Here is a 22,028-nt window from a genome sequence, read left to right as displayed (position 1 = left end):
AAAATGATTCGAATGGCCATAAATTAATACGCCAAACAATTTACATCTTCTATATCGGTATGAATTTTAAAAATTCATCATCTGTAATTCCAGAATCGGATAAAATTCACCAATTTTGTATGGGACCTTAAGTCCTTTAATTTGAATTTTTGTTTTTGAAGTTCGATTTGGCCTTTTTGAAAAAATGATTAAACTTTGAGAAACGATTCGAAACTGGATCCGGAGTTCTAAGATCGGTGTAGCCGAAATCAGATGAATTCACCTGAGGAGTGTGTAGACATCTTTGAGAAATTGTAGTGCGAATTAAAATTTGGGGGTACATTCCGAATCCAAAAAAGAATACCGCTTAAACTGAAATAAATTTATTTGGTAATCGACTATCCAAATCTGCAAACCCGTTAAACCTGATTAGTTTAGGTGAAATGGACATTTTTATACTAATCACCCTGTATCTCCTAAACCAGAAATCGGATCTGACTAATTTTTATAGGATTTTAAGACCTCTCATTTGAATCATAGATGATTCTTAGATTTCATTTGAATCTTAGATCGGTTCAGCCATCTACGAGAAAAATTAATTGCATTATTTTAATTTCGTTTCACATGTCATCCTGTGGTTCCGAAATCAGAAGTCGGATCCAAATTTGGAAGTATACTAGTTTTCATATGAATCTGAGTTTGTAGAAAACGGTTTAGCCATCTCCGAAAAAATTGAGTGAAATTATTTGTCACACACGCATTTGCTGATCTCGACGAACAGAGTCGTATGGTATATGTAAGTTATGTTCTTCCAGCTTTTATTGCTGTAAGTAGTTTAAATCAATATAATTATGGAATTACTTTCAACTCGAAAATGCTGATATCATCTGGTTTATAAATGCCATATTCGAACGATTATGTTGCCAAAAACGAACCGTGCTAAAATCGGTCCAAGGCAAATTGTCATGGAAAAGGATGCTGTACACAGTCTTTTGGGCACTTAGAAACAATTGTATGTCACAGTATAAAAATCGTGTTTTCCGTTGCTCCCAAGCATTTCTTTGTCATACAGTACTCAAAACTTCTACTGCTGGAATAAGGGGAAAAGTCGTTTACATAAAAATATTGATATCTCCGTTAAAAATGGACGGATTTTAACAAACTATGGCTTGTTGGATAGCTATTACCGTGCGGAATCTAAGTCTAAAAACATATTCTGTTTTCAAGGTCAATTGTGACAGATACTGTCAAAAAACTGAAAATTTTGACATAAAACTCCGTATAACTCAAAAACTATTCTATCTATCTATACTATCTCAAAACCATTCAATAGCGTTTTGGGTGACGGGGAGACCTTTCATTTGCGACTTTGATCAAAATCGGTCCAGCCATCTCTGAGATATCGACCTCTTAGTTGACAACACATCAGACACACAAAATACACACACACACAGACAGACATTTGCTCATTTCGTCGAGCTGAATTGATTGGTATATGACATTCGGCCTTCCGGGCCTCGGAAAATTTTTCGAAAGTTTGAGCGAATTCTATACCTATTTTTTGTATATATAAAAAAAGGTAAAAATAAGAAGAATATGTTTTAATAATACAGGATAAGAATTCTATGTAAAAGTGATGCTACGGCGAAGAAAAACTTATGTAAATTGCCTTAAGAAATAAACGTATTTATGGAAAAAAAATCTCACTGCTAGGTGTATACGATTTTTCTCTCTGACGATCATTGATTGCATGTTCACTACAGAATATTCATGTGAAAATTGCGATTTTTCGTTACAAAAATTTCGATTAGGTGTATTTTAATAAAAGATAAAAAATAACAAATCATCGCTAAGGTTAATTCAGAGTAACTTAATTATATCTCTATTCTGTTCCCTCAAGATAGCAACCCTCTGGAAAAGAAAAAATGCACACAAAAAGTTGCTTGTTCAATCAAATTTCTGCACCCACTTTTATCGAACATTTCCACACGATTTGTCACTTTGGGGGAGGATTTCATCACCGTGACGTGCGTAATGTAGTGTAGAGTATATACGATTCCGTGCATGCAACTGTGTGTTGATCCCTAGAACATCTTCGATTATGTGGTGTGCAAGACAGAGCTGAACAATCCTCAGATGGCGATTGCGTAGGCGATGGGACATAAAAACGTGTTTCTCGTTACCAACTGTATAAGCAAAGCGTCTTATATATTTCTATATCGATCGTTGCTACTTATGGTAGCTGAACGCACTACTGACTACAAGCCGTAAGTGGTAGGGTAGAGTAATGATATGTAATGAGCAGTACAAGAATTGTTAGCATTAAAGCAAGAACTGTTCTCATTAAAACTAAATGATAAAAATGTATAGCTGTGAGCAAAACCTTCAATTGAATACATATATGGTTATGGTAAACTACACATCGGAGTCGATGTTTTTTTCTGGTATCGATTTCAGCATGAGTAACATTTCGTTTGATGTCGGAAACAGTTTCTTCTGATATCTATTGTAATATTTCAACCGTAAAATGGTTCAAACAATAACATTCTATGCAAACATCATCTTCTATATCACCACATCAAAATCATCTTTCAATTTGTAATGTCAGACTTAGCTTAGGTAGATGTCCATGGGGACCGTAGCGAGAAGAAAAGCCTCATAAAATCAAGGTCTGGAATTAAACCCATGCAGCGATTGACTCGGAAACCCTTCATAAAGCCAATTTGAGGTGTGCCAGGGACGTCTCTGGGCGACATCAACACTCTTCCCACCAAACGGAAATGAGCATCATCTCCTGTTCAATATCATGTGGAATGTGATGCTGCATCATGCAGCTGAGAATAGTGTGAAGTAGATTGACTTCAGAGCGGACACATTTCGTACGCGGAACGATAGCATGTTTAAACGGAGCTGGAAGAAACGGTTTACGTTATTTAATTTTGTTTGCGTTCCGTGGTATGTTTGCTACTCAAAAATGATTTTTTTCTCAGATGTGAATCTCTCTGGTTGCATATAATATGCAGCAGAACAAACTGATATCGCGAGTGAATGAGATCCAATGCTAAAAAAGCAATTGGAGAAATAAATAATTTATTAGCTTTTTAAGTCGCCTACTCACGTAGGATGACAGCAAGCTAGATACTCAATGTTTTGAATTGATTCTGTTCAAATAATTTTAAATAGATGCAAAACTATATTTTGTCTTATCGGGCACTTCTACTGAAAAACCATTCACTGCAAAGGTACTTGTTACGATTTAGTATAGAAAAGTGCTGTAGAAATATTCGAACGCCGTTGGAATTGTATCACTCTTCAAGGAGAATATATTAATGAATTAAATCGAAATTATAGGGTAACGGCTCCCTATTTCATCTGAGCTTCTATTTCCATCGTATGCCTTCATCTCATAACTTTCAGCTTTAATCATATCTTTTAACGTATCTGAGCTAAGCTGTGAAATGTTTCAAAATGTTTCTTTAAGATATTGTGACTCTTTCCCATTGAAAAAAAGGTTTTAAATCTCTAAGTGATCGTTTTTTTTTTCATTCAAAACAAACTCACTTTTCAATTTAGGAAACATTTTCGTCTCAAGTTTTACAGTTCGTCACGTTTCTGAATATGTACTAATCGACTCGTTTCAAAACATGATCACTATTTCAAATAATTACACCACTATTCACTTGTCACTTGTTTAAACAACGATTAAAAACTTCTAAAATTACCCGACAAGTAATAAAAGTCTTCAAAAATATGAGATGAACATTTTTCACTTAGTTCACTTGATTGCGCTTTGTTTTCATCTCATTTAGTATCGCAAGGTTGCCAAATTTTATCATAATGTTATAAAACAGATTTTTTTTTTCTTCCTAAAATTGTCATTAACAAGTTTTTTTTTGTATGGCATGCGATGAACTATTCCTCGGACTGCAGAAAACGCCAGCAATGTCCTACAGTCCAGATCAACTGCTATTACACCACAACCGGAAGAACATGAAAAACCCAACCGGGAAACGCAAAAACAAACTGTGCCATAAATATGAATACCTATAGACAAGACTTACTTATTGACAAGCTAGATCAGGTTCCACCCTCCCGATACTCCTTTACTAACTCTAGAGATATATGCCACAGCTTAATAACAGCATTTAAAAAAGAACTTGATCAATGGCCTAATAATAGCTACCAAACGGGCCTAGACTTGTTAAAATCGGTTAAGCCATCCCCAAGAAACATGAGCGGTAAAAAAACAACACATTTTGTCGGTTACGTCACTTATTCCATTATATCTGGGGAACCAGAAGTCACAGCTATTTGATCATCGAACTTAATCAATGGCCCGACAGTAGCCTTCAAACGAGCCCAAGTTTGTTAAAATCAGTTCAGCCATCACACACAGACAGACATTTTCCGATCTCGTCGAACTGAGTCGAATGGTATATAACACTATGGGTCTCCGAGGCTCCGTTCGAAAGTCGATTTTTCCAGCAATTCTATTACCTTTCTATAGAGAAAGGCAAAACGTATGTTTTTGGTATCCGTGACATTAGATTAATTATATTATTGATATTTATATATCAATAAAACTGTTTCAGCTTCGAATGTTACTAGAAAGTTCCTGTTAAATACTAATGAAATAATCATTATGGAAAATCTAGTTGCACTGGTTTCATTCCGATATTAGGTCGTCACTGCTAACCAGGGATGCCAGATATTTTCATAGGAAATCTGTATTACTCTCTATAAAAAAACTGTATTTATCTGTATTCACTAATAAAATTAAATTCCAACAATAAAATGATGTTAAAAAATGTAATTCCAACACATTATGGCTGCAGAATGGTAGATTCGATGAGACCAAGACTTTGCTTCTCGTCACTACAATCGAATACTAATAGATTGCTCATAAGAAAAAGTTTTTATTTTGCTCCTTGGGAAATTCATATTAAATTTAGGAAATCTGTATTCTGTATGCGTATGTAAAAATCTGTATAAATGGCATCTCTGCTACTAACCTCAATCGGATGAACACATTTTGACAGTTCAGCAGTACTGTTTGTAAACAGAGATTTTTTTTGTTTGTCTGTTGAGAAACTGGATGAGACCATTTACGGTTCATATCACCTAAATAGAGTTTTAAAACATTTGTTCACAATTGGATACGGCTTGTTTTTGAGATTTATTATATAAAAGTGACTAGGATAAGGGCTCCCTATTTCATCTCATTTGTAAGGACGTTACCTTAAAAACCTGATTTAGCCACCAAAATCACTACGTTTTTTTTTTAATATTACTGCTTAATTCGCCTTGCTCCACATTGGGAATTGATTCACATTCCTTGGAAATTAAAATAACAATTAAAAAATCAGCTAAAAACACTTTTGATATGTTCACTACTGTGCTCCTAATTTCATCTCAAAGGTTTTGTATTCATCCTATCGGTGGTTCATTATTCATCCCATAAATTAGCAATGGCGACAGGAATCAAAACCAAAATATTGCACTATTACACTCTCAGGTTCGAAACGTCAGTATTTTCCTTGAAAAGGGCATAATGGAAAATTTGACACAACACACGATATTTAAAAAAAAGCAGTTTGGAATCATTTCGACGTTTTAAATTGTCTGGATCGTTTTTATTACCTTTCGTTTCAAATTTAAAATTTTACTCTGCAGTTAATGCAGTAACTTAAAAAAAATATTGTTACTATTAAGAAACTAGCCCTTCTAAAAACAAAATGTAGAACCAGAACTGCCATGCATAAAGATTTATCTGTATTGTATAGATTTTTGCGTTCGCGTCCGTTAAATCAGATCACAGATTTTCTAAATTGAGTACAGATTTGTAAAGGTTCATAAAAAACTGAGAAGTAAAAAGTTAGACTTTTCTCTCTGAGTATCTTTTTTTTTTATTCAATAACATGTACACCCAAACCTCCGTTTACGTAAACTTTTTTTACGTTACCTCTTTTTACGTTACTCTTTTTACGACATAAATCCCAAATAACGTAATCTTTTTTTACGTTGAAAATACGTCGTAAAAAGAGGTTTTTGCATACAATGAAAATCATTTCTGGCTCATTTATATTCCATGGAAATTAGTACAATATAGGTATTTTCGAAACGGGTTTGATGAATAGATGTCGGAAAATGATGTTTGAGGTGGTTCTGAATTCCAAGATGGCGACTTCCGGTTTATTGATATTCCTTGAAAACCCTTACAATATGGGTATTTTTGGTACGGGTTTGATGAGTAGATGTCGGAAGATGATGATTGAGGTGTTCCTGAATTCCAAGATGGCGACTTCCGGTTTATTGATATTCATTGAAAACCCTCATAATATGGGTATTTTTGGAACGGTAATAATTTTAATGTGGAATGGTGAGATGTCGGAAAATGATGTTTAAAGTCATTTCAAAATACAAGATGGTGTTTCTCGAAACCCGTATCAAAACGAATGTTTTCGGAACGAGTTTAAAGAACAGTTCTTATTAAACGTTGTTTGAGTAATTATGGCTTACTGTCGAATATTTTATAATATTGTTACTTTTGGAATGGATTTTACGAGTCAATATTTGGAAGAAAGTTGTTGAAAATAAACTTCAGGAATTTTATTCCAAATTCAATATGATATTAGCTTGACACTTACAATCAAATTGCCAAACAAATACATAAATTGATGAATATGCTTCGATGTAAATATTTTAAGGTTCATTCTTTGGTGAAAGAAATGGTAATATTTTATTTTCAGTATTGTAGTAAATATGATTTATTTGAATAGATTCAAGTTTTGAACCGCTGTTAAAACTTTTGTTTTCGTTTTCGTTGACTTATTTCAATACCTGAACTGTTATTCATTCTTATGCACGAATCGGTCCATATCAGCATGGCCAGGCTTAAGATTCTAATATAATGACACTCACTAATGGCATATGGCGACGCACTTTCATACGCGAAACATTTGAAACAAAAATGGTGTGCACATTTTTTTTGACACACTTTACCCAATTATTTTGGAACTGGAAGTCGGATCCAGCTGAAGTTAAAAAAGTTTGTAATGGACTATTAGACCATTTGAATCAGTTTGTGGAAATCGGTCGCGCCATCTCTGAGAAAAGTTCGCACAAAAAAATTTTTTTTTGCACATTTAACTCATAACTCCGGAGCCAGTAGTCAGATCCAAACAAATTCAGGAATTTGTATCAGACCTGAAGAGTTTTTTTAAACTGATCCAAGTGTATTAAAATCGGTTTATTCAACTCCGGAAAAAGTTCCGGAAATAAGGCGTACTTATTTTCACATTTTGTATGAGACCTTTCATTTGAATCTAAGAGTGTGAAAATCGTTGCAGCCATCTCCTATAAAATTTAGCGTAATAAAACGTTACATACACATGCGCACATACACACACAGACATTTTGCGTACTCGACGAACTCAGTCGAATGGCATATGACACTCGGCCCTCCGGGCCTCGGATAGAAAGTCGGCTTGCATAATCAAAATTTTGACTCGAATTCCTGTTATAAAGGCGGTGAGACATAAAACAATCTCACAAGTACATTTCCTACACTTAAACAATAAAGCTCCGGTTTAGACTGACCGATTTAAGAAAACTTACATCATATGGTTTGGCACTGTCAACCATATTCAACATCTATTTCGATTTTGATCACTGTTGAGTCGTGTACATTCTATTATTTTTGCATTTCTCTATAGAAAGAGTATAGATTTGAATGAAAATAAAAATTTGTTTGAAGCTCGGAGACACTTATCGTTATATATCATTCAACTCAGCTCGATGAACCACAGTTTTCCATCCAAAAGCGTTCGGTATATGTTTGAAACGTCGACGACTGTATTAGAGAGTAAACACAATAATCAAATTGATTTTGGCAAAAACTCATTGAGGATGATTTTCGGACCTACCTTCCTGTACAAATTTTGGCTATATAAAAGGTTTACAATCACATCTTTTCGGGTGCAACACCTATTACCAGTCACCATGTGTTACATATATTTATAGTGGAAGGTATCAATGGAGGACTATAATTTAAACAATGAAAACCTTAGTTATTCAATCAATTGAGAATTAAATTAAATAATATTTGCAAAATATAGCCAATTGAATTTTACATTACATTGGACGGATTACAATAAATCATCAAGTGTGAAAGTACTGGAGTACAAAGTGAAAAACTTGGACTCACAGTATATTTCGTGTTTTTCAGAGGCACAACATAGTTTGTTTTAAGCGACTCTTCCCAAATATTAATACAATATAGGATACAATCAGCAATCCACTAATATTCAAACATTATTTTCTACGTAATATGCACTACACCAGCTCCAAAAATACCCATATTGTAAGGGTTTTCAAGGAATATCAATAAACCGAAAGTCGCCATTTTCGAATTCAGAACCACCTCAAACATCGTTTTCCGACATCTACTTATCAAACCCGTTCCAAAAATACCCATATTGTAAGGGTTTTCAAAGAATATCAATAAACCGGAAGTCGCCATCTTGGTTTTTAGAGCCACCTTAAACATTATTTTCCGGCATCTACTCATCAAACCCGTACCGAAAATACCCATATTGTAAGAGTTTTCAAGGAATATCAATAAACCGGAAGTCGCCATCTTGGTTTTTAGAACCACCTTAAACATTATTTTCCGGCATCTACTCATCAAACCCGTACCGAAAACACCCATATTGTAAGGGTTTTCAAGGAATATCAATAAACCGGAAGTCGCCATCTTGGAATTCAGAACCACCTCAAACATCGTTTTCCGACATCTACTTATCAAACCCGTTCCGAAAATACCCATTTTGTAAGGGTTTTCAAGGAATATCAATAAACCGGAAGTCGCCATCTTGGAATTCAGAACCACCTCAAACATCGTTTTCCGACATCTACTTATCAAACCCGTTCCGAAAATACCCATTTTGTAAGGGTTTTCAAGGAATATCAATAAACCGGAAGTCGCCATCTTGGAATTCAGAACCACCTCAAACATCGTTCTCCGACATCTACTTATCAAACCCGTTCCGAAAATACCCATTTTGTAAGGGTTTTCAAGGAATATCAATAAACCGGAAGTCGCCATCTTGAAATTCAGAATCACCTCAAATATCGTTTTCCTACATGTACTCATCAAACCCGTTCCAAAAATACCCATATTGTAAGGGTTTTCAAAGAATATCAATAAACCGGAAGTCGCCATCTTGGTTTTTAGAACCACCTTAAACATTATTTATTTATTTTATTTATTTATTTGGAGCAGGAAAAAGCCCAATGGAGCTGAAATAATAATCTCTCACTCCAGCAGGCATAAAACCTCCTCATCGTTTATATCAACAGATTACAACAATCCAACAGATACATGTATGTACTTAATACTATCAATTAAAACTAATCCTAGCTAACTAACTCTGACACTAAACCCATCGGGTAAACGTTGGTGATTTTGCATTAAAACTAAAGAAGAAAAGAAATATGCTTTAAAATGGGAGGTAGAAGGAGGGAGTGGTGAATGAGAGTTGGCGAACGAAACGGGGTTAGGTTCGGCATGTAGATCTAATTAGTGGTCGAAAAGATGGTGGAAGACGGATAAAAAAAGAGGGCTAGCAAACGAGGTTAGAACCGACATATAGATCTAATTAGTGTTCAAAAAGATTGGAGAAGAACGATTAAGAGCGGAGAAGAAGAGATACAACAGGATTAGTTACAACGAGCGAATTTATTAGTTTTCAATGGAGATGGTGGAGAGAACGAAGGGATGATCGAGCGGAAAGAATTAACATTAGTATTATAACTGCAAAAATAAAGAATCATGGAATAATCGTTGTATCGCATTACGAGAGAGATGAAAATCAAATTCCTGTGAGCAACTATTAAATAAACGGCACATACTGGAAAAGGGTTCATTATATCCGTAATTGGTTCTAGCATGGGGAATTCGTATAAATGGATGAGAACGAAGACTTCGACGATGAATGTCAAAATCGATCAATTGTAGGAGATCAGGACTGTCAACACGTGATTGAATTAGATCAGCAATAAAGACAGCCTTGCATACGTTCCTACGTACAGACAACGGATCTAGCTCAATAAGCCGACAGCGATCTTTGTAACTAGGAAGGTTGAATGGGTCCCTCCATGGTAGATTGCGGAGTGCAAATCTTACGAATTTGCGTTGGACACTTTCGACACGATCAATGTCGATTTGATAATGAGGCGACCAAACGATAGCTGCGTATTCTAATGTTGATCGAACTAGCGCACAATAAAGAGTCTTCAGGCAGTGTATATTGGTAAAGTTCTTAGTGATCCGAAATATGAAGCCTAAGAGTTTAGAAGCCTTCGAAATTACATAATCGACATGATTCTTGAAATCCAATTTGTGATCGAGAATAACACCTAAGTCCTTAACCGAGGATTCACGTTTGAGGACATTTTGCAAGAGATGATAGTCATATGTAATTATTGAGCGGCATCTACTCATCAAACCCGTACCGAAAATACCCATATTGTAAGGGTTTTCAAGGAATATCAATAAACCGGAAGTCGCCATCTTGGAATTCAGAACCACCTCCAACATCGTTTTCCGACATCTACTTATCAAACCCGTTCCGAAAATACCCATATTGTAAGGGTTTTCAAGGAATATCAATAAACCGGAAGTCGCCATCTTGGAATTCAGAACCACCTCAAACATCGTTTTCCGACATCTACTTATCAAACCCGTTCCGAAAATACCCATTTTGTAAGGGTTTTCAAGGAATATCAATAAACCGGAAGTCGCCATCTTGGAATTCAGAACCACCTCAAACATCGTTTTCCGACATCTACTTATCAAACCCGTTCCGAAAATACCCATTTTGTAAGGGTTTTCAAGGAATATCAATAAACCGGAAGTCGCCATCTTGGAATTCAGAACCACCTCAAACATCGTTTTTCGACATCTACTTATCAAACCCGTACCGAAAATACCCATATTGTAAGAGTTTTCAAGAAATATCAATAAACCGGAAGTCGCCATCTTGGAAATTTATGCTGCTTAGAGCATCCTTTTCCTGTAAATACTCGTAATTTTCGTTTCATAACTATCCAATATATTATACATATCCAATAATACATATACATAAGGAAAACTTTTTTTACGTTGAAAATTCCAAATAACGTAAACTTTTTTTACGTCGAAAATTCCAAATAACGTAAACTTTTTTTACGTCGAAAATTCCAAATAACGTAAACTTTTTTTACGTCATAATTCGATTTACGTAGTCCCGATTATTACGTAAATGGAGGTTCGAGTGTATTAAGGCACACTGCGTTAAGCTATAAGATGCCGAGGGCATTTTTATACTACTTAAAATTAGAGTAAATTAGTATCTTCACTTTCATGATCCAACTACCCGAGCAAAGTCAAACATCAAAACGAGAGCAAATCGAAATCTTATGATGATAGCAACATCACATTGAAATCTTAATTTGATCTCAGCTCATTAATTTTTCAATTGATATCACATTATGTTATCATTTTGCTGTTAATTTTGGAAAAAAAAACTTGGGAGGCAAAAATTTTGGGAAACTCCCAAAATGATTATTCAAAAGCAACAACATAATAACTGCAACAAAATAGGACTAATTTCATTAGGCGATACAAAAATTCAAAAATAAATTTTAATGGAACAATTATTCCTTTAATTCTATGTTGCGTTTTACAAAAATGCTTCCTGTGGTAGTTGTCCGGAACCATAACCGTGATCAAGGAAAAGATTTTTGTCAACACTTTTGCAACCTTTACATCAATAATCCTATATATTTTTACTTGCGAGATTATTGTTGTGACACCACATATCTGGAGGACATTGGATAGGTTGACGATCATTGGTGCCACGTCTATCTGAAGCTAGTTCATCTCCTGGCATACTGGGCCTTCACCAGATCCGGCCAAAAGGGGCATTATCATCTCTCTGATCGTCAGTCACAGAAAGACCTTCGTCAGGAACTTGATATTTTCATGAGCTTGGGTCGTCAGTTTTCTCAATTTACCTAAAAAATGCACATTAATTTTATGATTTCTTCGACAATTCAGATCAATTTTACCTCCCTTGGTTAAGAATATTTATTCCCCTGCCTCTAGATTTGATGTGAAGGTAGTAGGTCTGTGCTTGTCAAAAAAGAGAGGGGAGATAAAAATTAATTTTCCAGACTCTTTTCTCCTAGTCTATATCCTCCGACTTCCCTCGTTTGTCGACAAATAAGATAAATTCAACAATAAACCTCTTTTTCGAGGCACTTGCTACAAACTCCAACCTTTTGTTCACCTGTGCAATGAATATCTGATCTCGACAAGAAAAACTAGTTTTATTACCACCTCTGAATTGCAAAATGTACCTCTGCCAAGTGTGGTGAGTTGTTATGTAATTATTCCGATATTTACGAACAATTGAGCTGAGATCTTCTTCAATTGACACTTGTTTTCTTTTTACGCGTATAAATATCCTTACGATCATCTCTTAGTTGTAATAAATATCTGTGCCTGTCGAGAAATTTCGATTTCGTAAAACTCGAAACATTTTGCCTCAAATTCCCCCTGTTAGCAAACACATACTGCAACCACCACCTCCCCCACCCCCTCCTCATTAAAATATCTCTTATAAGAACCTATGAACAGCAAGAACTACTTGTGCCAAGAAAGTTAATAATCTATTGAGTTGTTTTGGAGTTATGTTCGATCATATATACAATTTATCCTTTGCATGTTTGAGTTTGATCTCCTGTTGAAGACCCTAGCTAGGCCTCCTTTCCCATAAAAATACACTTATGACCATCTCTGAAGAGCAAGAAGTATCTGTGCTAAATTTGATAGCAATCCGTTCAGTAGTTTCGGAGTTATAACATTAAAAACATTACACCCCCCTTTTCAAAGGCACTTGCTGCATTCATCCCCCATATAAGCATATCTAAGATATGCAAAATGTTTCTGTGGTCTTAAAAAACTATCGATTTCTTGTTCCCCCCCTCCATCATCCCCCGGTAAAGGACACTTGCTACGCTCTCTCCTTTTTATGACCATCTCTAAAGAGCAAGAAGTATCTGTGCCAAGTTTGGTGGCAATCAGTTCAGTAGTTTTGGAATTATGCCGTTTTAAGCATTACACCCCCTATTTAAAGGCACTTGCTACATCCACCCCCCATATAGTCATATCTAAGGTTTGCAAAATGTTTCTATGATCTTCAAAACCTGTCGATTCTCGTAAAGTTATATGAATTTTTCCATAACCACATAGACCTCCCGCCCATCCCTTCTTTTTGTCCCAACCATTTAAAAATATCCCAAGGACCATCTCTAAAAAGTTTGAATATTTGATTGCATTTTAGCGCCACCAAATGAAAGAATTTTATTAACTCCAATCAACGACGTTATAAATCATCACGTTTCAGAGATATTGCGTAATATGTCTTCTATCAGAAACTTTCGAGCGCTGTAGGAGCGCTTGGCGAATAAATTCCTAACTAACATATTTTTCATATTGTAGACCTTGACATCCCGCACAACTTTCCTTAGAAAAAAAAACTTTGAAGATTTCAGGTTCTGAGCTAGATCATATTATAGTCAAATATAGTCCATATAGTACAGCTATTTTGCATTAATATTTGAAAAATTTAGAAAACTAGTTTGAAAACCCTATTCTTTAAATAATCAGATTTCCATGAATTATCTATGTTTAATCCAATTTATCTGAAGCAAGCAAATGAATTGCTTAATGTTCTCTCCGAAATTAATCTTCATCGAATGATCCCGAATTTAAGTCTACACAAGAATTAAAAGCTTGCTAAATCAGTGTTATGCTGTCTGTGGGCAGAAGTGAGATACTCGTTCATTGTCCCAATTAGTCGAAATAAGTAAGATATTTTCTTTTGGAATCGAAATAACATATGATCTGGGATTGCTTATTGTCAGATTCCTAATTCACGTCTCCAGTAAGCCTTTGCTGTAAAAGACTTCACTCTAAAGCGCTCGCTCTTCTGAGCCTAGAAATTCGTATTTCAAAGTGATTACATACTCGAGTAGTGTGAGATCAAATAAATAACTCAATTTGATATTATGATGTTCACATGCTACAGCTTCTGGATACGAGAAAGACAAAGACCACATTTTCATACCTATCAAATAGCCGCACTGCCATTCACGATGGCTGCGGGACGGATGCGACGAAACGACTGTACATCGGCTAAAACTACCTGTATACAGCTTTGTGAATCAACACTGCTTGTCATATGATCGAAAATTCTCCATCTACTCACAGCTTAATGTCACAGTCCATAGCATTCGCAGAGAGTTCGGAATCCAAATCACCTAGGTTCGAAACCCAAGTCTGTCTCTGTGGAGGTGTTGGTGCTTTTGACGCTTTTTTATTGTTGCAAGTAATATCGCCTAAAGGTATACTATCCCGGGTCTTTTGCCCGATCTATTTTTAGCTTATGCTCACGACTTGTTTGTTTTCAGTAATGTCTTTTTAAAGCAAATCAATAACTGATTATGCATTCCAGGTTTGTTTTCGTTGTTTGATAATAACTTCAAATTGAAAACTAGTTTTGCTATCAACAAGAAAAAATCTATATCTTATTTAGATTTCAGTTTGCTTTCGCTGTTAGCAAAAATAGTTATCTTTTTGCTATCATCGGAATATCTTTTTGCTTTCGATTTTGATGTTTTGCCACTTAAAACGACCAAAACAACAGCAAATTGAGTAATCGATAAATGCGAACATCACAACATCAAAATGAGTTTTCTATTTGATCTCACACTCTGCTCGGGTAGTCATCGGTGGAGGTTGGTGACGTTGGTATGAATCGATGGTGGTTACATTCTTCGTGTGGGTCCGCAGACTCTGAGTATCTGTTAGTATTTGATTACAGTACTTCTTTAACAGTTAGTAATCAACCGACAAATCACATGTTAAAATGGAAATCTTTTGTGCAAATGTGTGATGATGAACACTGATAAACATTTATATTAAAATTTAAAACCAATTTGATTTTGATTTGAATTTGAATTTGATTCATTCATTTGAGTGAAAACAGATAGAGCAGATACATATTTTCTATGAAAATATCTGGCATCTCTGTGCACAGCCGACGAAAAACACACATTTAACAGTGTTATGGTGACGTATAGCGGGAAGAAACCAGTGCTACTAGATTTGTCACAATGGTTATTTGACTAGTATTTAACACGCTCTATTTGGTAATATTAGAATCCGAAACAGTTTTATTTATATATAAATATCAATGATATAATTTAACTAATGTCACGGATACCAAAAAATACTTGTTGATGATAATTTAAAGAAGAAAAAATATTTTTTTTTATTTAACATTATGAAAAAACTTGGCAACCTTGCGATACGAAATGAGATGAAAACAAAGCGCAATCAAGTGAATTAGGTGCAAATTTTCATCTCATATTTTTTATTACTTTTATTGCTTATCAGGTAATTTCAGAAGTCTTTAATCGTTGAATAAACAAGTGGAAAGTGAACATTACTAACTATAAAGTCATCCAACATTGAATAGTGGTGTAATTATGTGAAATAGTGATCATGTTTTGAGACGAATCGATTAGTCAGAAACCTGATGAATTGTAAAACTTCAGACGAAAGTGGTACCTAAATCAAAAAGTGAGTTTATTTTAAATGAAAAAAAGCGATCGTTGAAGATTTTTTATCTATTTTTTTTCAATTGGAAAGTATGGCAAAACCTAGAATAAATGTTTTAAAACGTTCCACAGTTTTGTTCAGGTACGTTTGAAGATATGATTAATGTTCAAAGTTATGAGGTGAAGGAATGAGATGGGAATTGGAGCTGAGATGAAATAGGGAGCCCTTACCCTAGTTGCAAAGTGTAAAGATGATTGTTTAAGATGTGTTCTTCGATTTTTGTTTAAGCTTGTTTGTAAACAGTACCGCTGAACTGTCAAGGGTGCATGCTTGTTCATTCGTGACGTCACGATAAAAAATCTAATATGTCAAAATAAGGGTTTTTGACCGTGACTGCTAACCTCAATCGGATGAACACATTTTGACAGTTCAGCGGTACTGTTTGTAAACAGACTTTTTTTGTTTTACTTTTTTTTATATATACAAAAAATATGTATAGAATTCGCTCAAACTTTAGAAAAAATTTCCAAGGCCCGGAGGGCTGAATGTCATATACCAATCGGTTCAGCTCGACGAACTGAACAAATGTTTGTGTGTGTCTCTATGTGTGTTGTCAACTAAGAGGTCGAGATCTCAGAGATGGCTGGACCGATTTTGATCAAACTAGTCGCAAATGAATGGTCTCCCCGTCACCCAGAACGCTATTGAATGGTTTTGAGATCGGATGTTTACTTTTTGAGTTATACGAAGTTTTATGTCAAAATTTTTAGTTTTTTGACGGTATCTGTCACACTTGACCTAGAAAACAGAATATGTTTCTATACATAGATTCCACACGGTAATAGCTATCCAACAAGTCATAGATTGTTAAAATCCGTCCATTTTCAACGGAGATATCGACATTTTTGTATAAGCGACGTGAAACATGATTTTTTATACTGTTACATACTATTGTTTCTAAGTACCCAAAAGACTGTGTACAGCATCCTTTTTCATGACAATTTGCCTCGGACCGATTTTAGCACGGTTCGTTTTTGGCAACATAATCGTTCGAATATGACATATGTAATTCAGATGATCAGATCAGTTGAAAACAATTGCATAATTATATTGATTTAAACTACTTACAGCAATAAATGCTAGAAGAACATAACAGCCATATACCATTCGAATCAGTTCGTCGAGATCAGCAAATGCGTGTGTGACAAATAATTTCGCTCAATTTTTTTCGGAGATGACTCAACCGTTTTCTACAAACTCAGATACATATGAAAAGTCGTATACTCCCAAACAAGGTTCCTGAATTTTGTTTGGTTTCGACCTCTGGTTCCGGAACTACAGGATGATATGTGAAATGAAATTAAAACTGGGTAACTCATTTTTCTCGTAGATGGCTGAACCGATCTAAGATTCAAATGAAATCTAAGAATCATCTAAGATTCAACAGAAAAGTTGTAGGATTCTATAAAACATCTTGTTTTTCAGTCAGAATTTCCGTTTCGGAGATACAGGGTGATTAGTATAAATATGTCTATGTCACATAAATTAATCAGGTTTTTTTCGGGTTAGCAGATTTGGATAGTCGATAAACAAATAAACTTATTTCATTTTTGGTTGTATTCAGTTTTCGTTTCGGAAGGCTCTAAGATGTCTACCTTGTTTTTCAAACATTTTGAAACAAATGTAAACTATACAGCTACTCAGGTGAATTTGTCTGACCTCGGCTACACCGAATTTCGAATTCCGGTTCCAGTATCGAATCGTTTCTCAAAGCTCAATCGTTTTCTCAAAAAAAGCCAAATCGAATATCAAACACAAAAATTCAAATTAAAATAAATCCAATTTTATCCAATTCTGACTTCCGATTCTGGAATTGTAGGAGGATAAATTTTTAAAATTCTAAGCGATATAGAAGATGACAATCCCGAAAAGCTTTGAAGTTGGACTCAAAAATATTGCAATTTATTCGTCATTGGCTAATTCTCGGTTAATTTTTCAAAAGGGCGTATAAGCAAGTGACAGTTTCTCTTTGTTAACTTTCTCTTCTATTAATTACCAAGCGGTTTCCACGTTTTTCACTCAACTCTTTGCATGAAATGATACCCGAAGCTTTCGACTTTCAAACAGAATAGTGATATCAAAGAAAATTTTTTTAATCACATCACAATAATCGAAAGGGAGAGTGATTAAAGAGAAACTGTCACTTGCTTATACGCCCTTTTGAAAAATTACCCGAGAATTTTGAAAAGGCACCCCATAGTGAAGTAAGTCGTATTCACTACAAAATGTTTATTCATTTTGGAGGCGTTTTGGACAAAAGTTTTGATTATGTCTTAAAGTTAATAATGTTTTTATTTATGTGACGAATATATGGTGTCTGTCAAGTTTTCCACATGTTGCACCAGAGATGCCAGGTAATACCATTACTGCAGACGAAAAAGGGTCTGCAGTTCAACTAAGAAATCTCCATCTAACGATTTGTCGAAAAAAAATTGGGTGCCGGTACCTGAAATCTGTAGACATTTTGAAAGTGATGAAAAAAACTTTCGTATCAAATACGTATAAATGCCCGGGTCGGCGATTCAGAATATAAGTCACTTATCATACAAGTCAGATTAATATTTTCAAATCGTGCATTGTAAGGATTTTTAGTGTGCGTAGAACTGTAACACTAACCACGCCATATTCCTGTAGACTTACGAGTCGGCTATGAAGTCTATTGAAACAGAAGATTTTGCTCCGTATCGGAATGTAGTGCCCTGATTTTGCTTTGCTATTAATGCACATTTTGCTCTATATGCATAGATTATTATACCTCCATTGAAATGAAAATAAATAAAAATTGAATTAATATCGCTTTCGTTTGTAGTGCAAATGAAAAACGAAAACGCCATAAGTTAACTATTTTTAATGATAGTGCACATGTTTGCTTAAAATATGCTTTTCATCTCCCCTAGACACAGTTGGAAACTCCATTTGCAGTAATTTCATACGCTTGCACATCTATGCAGCTAGCATGTAATTTCAAACACTTTACGTCACCGCCATCAGCGTCAAAAACCACAGCAAACAGTGCAACTACTGCACTGCTTAGATCTGCTGTGTCATCTAATGAAGTTATGAATTTAAGCTTACCATATGAGACAATGGACAAAATGTGTGAGCACAAATGAAGTAGTTCACTATGCCATGGAGTTAGACTCAATACAGTAATGTGATGTTGAGACAGGAGAGACAGGAGATAAAGTGCCCTAGAAGCAAATTCTGACATCGTAGTAAATGACTTACGTGTACTGTACAGTCTGCAACATATAGCTTGGTGAACAACTGAACTATCATCATACGTGACCTTCACGGGCCTGAGGTAATTTGAACATTCAGCATTTAAACGTATGACCCTAGCAAACCTTGAAAACGTTTAACTTATCCATTTAAAATCTACCAACCGAGAATATAAAAATATCCATAGTTACAATCCATCAACTGTCACACACCTCGAGGTACGGCATTTACACATTCAACTCAAGCCTGCTTTGCCACAGCACGGTTTTCCCATTCGAGTACGGTGCAGTGGTAACAACAAGCAATACTACATCTAACAAAAATCTCAGCCGTACTTATGTTGAAACCACACAGAAGAAAGAAAACCGGAGACCGGAGCTTCCGGCACTACGCTGCTGCAAATGAAAGCTCTTTACATTAGCCTTCGGTTGTGCGGTGGTGAGAGAAAAAAACTTTTCCACTCGTCTATAAATTACAACTACTGAACTATTGACGGAAAACTATAAATCAAAGATTATGGAACGAGTTGTAAAACGATAGTTTACAAGAGCAATTCATTCGTACGATAAATCTGCTCTGCTTACCAATTGCTCTCCACAAGATATCGACGTGAAGTTTAGAAGTAAATTGATTTTGTTGGATAACGATTGAAGTATCAGAACCAACATTTAATCAAAGATCAGACTAATTGGGTCTGCAAGGGTACAGTTGCTCAATATAGGATAGCTTACTGCCTTGTAGCACATATCGCAATGCAAATGACTAGCCTACTTGAGCTTATTCAAGTACAGCACTTCGGACGATAGTTTTATAGTAAATATGATCCACTTATAGTTGGAAATACTTTTGCCTATTGATTCCAGCACATGAGACTATGGCACAAGCTTGCATGCGGTGTTCAATCGAATGCAATCATCTTCTCGGTGAACTTCTAGACAATAAAAATTCCATGCTTTGGCAGTGTCGTATGCGAGTCTTTATTATGATAGGAAAATGTGTGTATTTTGTAAACTCAAAGCATGATAGAACTTCACAGATATAGATATGAGCGGCTCCACCAGAAATCGCGTTTCAATGTAAATTAAACTTTTGTATTTGTTGATTTAGCCTAAATTCTGCATAATATTTCGATTAAAAAGAAAATTTGGTCACCTAAATTGTGTGAACTTCGCGACTGCTTAGCGGTTTCAATTAAACTTTAATTACTAATGAGACGAAGGCGAAACGTGAAGAAAACGAAATTAAATTTGTAATTCTTGTACAAACCAAAAAACCCCAAAATGTTCAAATTCTGCGGCGATCAGTAGCGGGTCATTTCGCCGAAATCCATTTCGATGAAAGTCGTTTCGCCGAAAGGGTCATTTCGCCGAATTGGTCATAGATCTTATAAAAATCAATCTTTATTCAAGAAGTACAATTGTAGGTTAACAAAACGGGCGTTAACGCTATCATTTTTCATTTGTCTTTATTTTAAATCAATTCCAATTGCGATATTAAGGGCTGAGACCAGTAGGTCGCGTATAACCACGTGGCTCGCTCTGCGTATTACATTTCTCTCCATGCTCTCTCGCAAATGTGCAAAATGACTCTCGATGTGGCCGGGTGGCCAAGAAAGTTTTTGATATTTTCGGTTACAAGTTTGACAACATCACATAGAATCCAATAGAGCTACCGCTTGTTTGGCAGCCTTTCGATTTTATTTCTCTCTCATGTTTCGTTACGTAACCAGGAAACTGGAGCAGAAAACAATGGCGTCGCCGTAGAAATCGACTTACCTTCACAAAAATAACATTTACTTCATTTTTGTCGTGACAACATATTTGTTTTTGTACACTAAAATAAATTATCTAGACATTGTCACGATAGATTTTTGATCCATGCTTTTGGAGGTGAGATATTCAATGAACAAGTTGAAAGATGGCGTTTCAAGTCAATGAATCGTTCTGAAATTTTCACAGAATAATCTAAATTAATTTTTTAAGAGATTGTCAGTTGGGTTTTTTTATATTCGGCACCGTTTCTGAGAAAATCAGATTTGAAGCGTGAAAATAGCCCTCTAAAACAGCCTAAAACACACTGGTCTCAGACCTTAAGTCAATTGAAGGATTCGGCAAAACTACGATCCTTTCGGTGAAATGGTTTTCGGCGAAATGATTCTGACCTATGTGTATGCGTATGCGGAATTGAAATTCGAAGATATTCTATCGATTCTTACCCTAAGAAGCTATAGTCAAAGGGGTTCATCGTTCTTCCTAGAGTGAATGAATGCTTTCTGTACTAATCTCGAAAGTTTTAGCAGATTGTTTGGCATCCCTTATGAAGTGTCGAGTTTATTTCTGCTCATATTGTAATTTTCATTTGCGACTAACAAAGATTCCGATGCGACAAGATAGCGACAAAATGCCGCAAAGGTAGCGAAACTGTCAGCGGCAAATTTACATGCAAATCTGCAACCTGGCACCTGTGATTCTGGCGCTCATTATTTCGCTATTCTGCGGCGATTCCGCCGCATTCTATGCCTCGCTGAATACAATACACCCCACAATACATACTGCGAATCGTTCTGCATTCTTATGTCGTTTTCACTTGATGCCAAACCTAACCCAGTTTTCACCCTAACTGCTATCAAACCGTTTGTTTGAATCTAGTTTCGAACCTAGTTTCAACGTTGTTGAACTGAAAATCGAATCAGTTTTAAACTTGGTTTTGATGTGGAACACATCTTTATTTTCTATATAGGGGTGGAAATCAAAAACTCAAAAAAATACACGTAGAAATGTGGTCAGATTTTAAGCACTTACAGCTCACTATATTTTGAATCAATTATTAATATTATTTCATTATTTGATTGATAATATTTCTAAGATTCGATTTAAATGCATCAAGCCACGTATTTTCAAATATAAATGATTGAAATTTTGATTAGTAGCGAGCAGTGTTCTATTTTATCTACTAAAAATCTCCGGCATACCGGATTTCCATGCCATAGACGACGATTTTGCAGGAGTAGCGATATATCAAAGGAAAAAAAGCATTACTCTGATTGGTCAATCGATGCTAAAGGGAAGCTGTTGGAAGCATGCGAATCTAGAGGTAG

General features: G+C 35.4%; 1 protein-coding gene across 4 annotated transcripts in view; it reads left to right on the top strand.

Annotated features, from left to right (window-relative positions):
* LOC131440256 (proteoglycan Cow) overlaps positions 1-22,028 on the top strand; it is a 446,450-nt gene that overhangs the window by 148,317 nt on the left and 276,105 nt on the right. The gene's annotated exons all lie outside the window — the stretch shown is intronic.

The sequence above is a fragment of the Malaya genurostris genome, chromosome 1 (genome assembly GCF_030247185.1).
Source record: "Malaya genurostris strain Urasoe2022 chromosome 1, Malgen_1.1, whole genome shotgun sequence".
Taxonomy (NCBI): domain Eukaryota; kingdom Metazoa; phylum Arthropoda; class Insecta; order Diptera; family Culicidae; genus Malaya; species Malaya genurostris.
This window is presented reverse-complemented; position numbering and strand designations above follow the sequence as displayed.